Source organism: Marmota marmota, unplaced genomic scaffold (assembly GCF_001458135.2).
Source record: "Marmota marmota marmota unplaced genomic scaffold, marMar, whole genome shotgun sequence".
Taxonomy (NCBI): domain Eukaryota; kingdom Metazoa; phylum Chordata; class Mammalia; order Rodentia; family Sciuridae; genus Marmota; species Marmota marmota.
Window position 1 is genome coordinate 8,590,782 of NW_026000164.1, and position 2,380 is coordinate 8,593,161.

The following is a 2,380-nucleotide window of genomic DNA, read 5'->3' on the forward strand; positions in this document are numbered from 1 at the left end:
GTCCTGCAGCCTCCAGCCAGCCGGGGAGGCACGCAGGGAAGAGGGAGGGAGGGAGGGCGGGGAGAGCGCGACGCCGAGACCATACAAGGAGCGGCCCGGAGAGAGGGCGGGGAGAGGCGGGGAGGGCGGACAAGGCAGGAAACTCCCCCAGGAAGGGGCCTGATCCTGCCCCGGGCCGGAGGCTCCGCGAAGGTCCGCCCGCCGCCGTCCCCGCTGCTCCGGCCGCGAAAGACCACCCTCCCCAAACACAGGCCTCTGATGTCATTTCCTGACCTGCCCTCCCCACACCGCCAGACCCGCGGGTGCGGGAGATCTGACTCACGTCCCCAGTCCGGGCAGAGCCGGCGGGCATGTGTCCCAGAGGTCCCGCAGCAGCCTCGTCCCCCCCCCACTCCCGACCTGCCGTTACCTGCTCCCCTCCACCCCCTGCTGCTTCTCCACTGAGCCGTCAGCCCCGCGCCCCAGATGCCCTGGGAGGCTGGCAGGACTGGGAGGAAAGTGGGCTCCAGGGTGGGTGGAGTGGTGTAGGGGGAGTTCCCTCTCCTTGCACCATCACCCACCCCCGCCCTTTTGTGGCCAGAGGGTGTGTAAACACCAACCTCAAGCGATCTTGGGGGATGCTAAATTCCACCGCTGGGCAACCTCTTAAGGCTTCTAGGAATCTGCATCGCCGGCGCCCCCGCCTACCGTTGCGGGAGGGAGAGTGCGAGCAGCGGAATCAAGGTGGGAGGGCAGGACCCAGGTGAGGGTTGCCCGCGGATTTCGGACGTGGGAAGACAGACTTAGACGCAGGCGACACGTCTCCGCAGTTCTTCGCCTTCCGCAGCCCATCTGCTCAAGGAGCGACTGTGGAGCTCTCGGGGATTTGGAGACTTCACTCGGTGGAGCCCCCCACTGGTCCGACCGGATTCCTCAGCCTGCGATTCAGCCCCAGGCTACGCGTAAGAGACCAGACCTGTGTTCTTTCTTCATTTTAACTGCACGTGGAAACCTACCCAAGCGTTTCCTGAATTCTTCCCTACTCACCACGTCATGCCCTTCCTCCTCTAGCTCAATATGCACCCTCGGGCGCTCCCGTTTCTCGAATTTCGTCATTCCTGACTGATACCTGAGACAGTCTCTTGTTCACCCTCTATTCAGTTTCGAGTCCCTGCCCTCCAAATCCCCTACCCCCCACTGTCAGGGAACATCTAGGCTAAGATTTAGGGTCATGCAAAATAATCCCGTGACTTTATGATGAGAAAACGGGGTTTGTGAGCTGAAGAGATGGGCTCAGGTCACATGCAGGTCAGGGTTCATTGCCTCCTACCGTGTAAGTCTGAAGCAACTGCTGGCGGACGCTCAGAGCAGACTGTAGCCAGAATGCGAAGTTCCAGCTTGATGCCCCACTGACAAGTTTCTTTCACTAGGCTTCACTTTCTCTATGAGGGTGATGGTATTCAGTCCACCCTCCTTGTTGGATTATGCAGAGAAATAAGTGAAGTACCATACCTGAAAGTGCTACATAATAGTATAATTAATTAAGTCTCAGTCCTGCCCAGAACCCGGAGTACCTTCCAACCTGATTAGCCTTAAGGCAATTTTCCCCACCTTTTCCCTTCCTGATTGCCAGGCCCGACCTCTCATGGGTCTCTCATGGGTCTTGATGTATGTAGTGAGTGCCCTCTCCTTCCTTCAACTTAAGTCCTTACTTATATCTAAGACTACATCATCACTACCTTTTCAGACCCCACTGTTCTTTCTTTTCTTTTACTGTCTTTCTCACTAATATTTCTCATAGCCACAACATGTGTGGTCATGCATGAAAGAAAAAGAGTAGTGCACACCTCCCGGACTTGCACTAGCCAATCCTGAGCCTGCCCCTATGAAGATCTGTTAGAAGCATGGTTCTGGATTTCCTGTGCATGTTGGAGATTGTCTTTTGGGCTCCACAGGCCAATAGTTTCATCTCCTTCTAAATATGCTCACATGGGTGGGGGGGAATAGTTTTCAGATAATGTTGTAAGAGTCAAAGCAAGTTACTCTCTAGAAGGCTCCTTAAGGGATGTGCATGTGCACAATAGAATATGTGTAATTGTGAGGCAGATAAACCTATTTATAAATCAAGAATAGAAGGGTGCGTAGGCAGGCTTAGTTTTACTGACAACTAAGAGCATCTGGAATGCAGAATATTAGAGCTAAGAGTTTTAAACCAGACATTCTCAATACAAGTATAAACACAGAATTTCCCAGAAGGACAGAATCACTGGCCCAGAATATCTCAGTGGAGCTTAACAATCAACCTTAAAATGCAGACCATGAACAGGAACTGCCCTAATGACTCTTGGGTATTTTTTTTCTTTTTTCAGGGGCGGGGGAGGTACTGGGGATTGAACTCAGG

The 2,380-nt window shown here is 53.8% G+C and overlaps 1 protein-coding gene across 2 annotated transcripts in view; it reads right to left on the reverse strand.

The window, feature by feature from the left end:
- Zyx (zyxin) overlaps positions 1-902 on the reverse strand; it is a 9,909-nt gene extending 9,007 nt beyond the window's left edge. The window contains exon 1 of one of the 2 annotated variants that reach the window (XM_015493739.2): positions 600-902. The gene's annotated coding sequence lies outside the window, so the exon portion shown is untranslated. Of the gene's footprint in view, positions 1-409; positions 427-599 lie in introns of those variants that run through there. The other variant, XM_048786788.1, reaches the window with a different exon arrangement.
- Between the last annotated feature and the right edge of the window lie 1,478 nt (positions 903-2,380).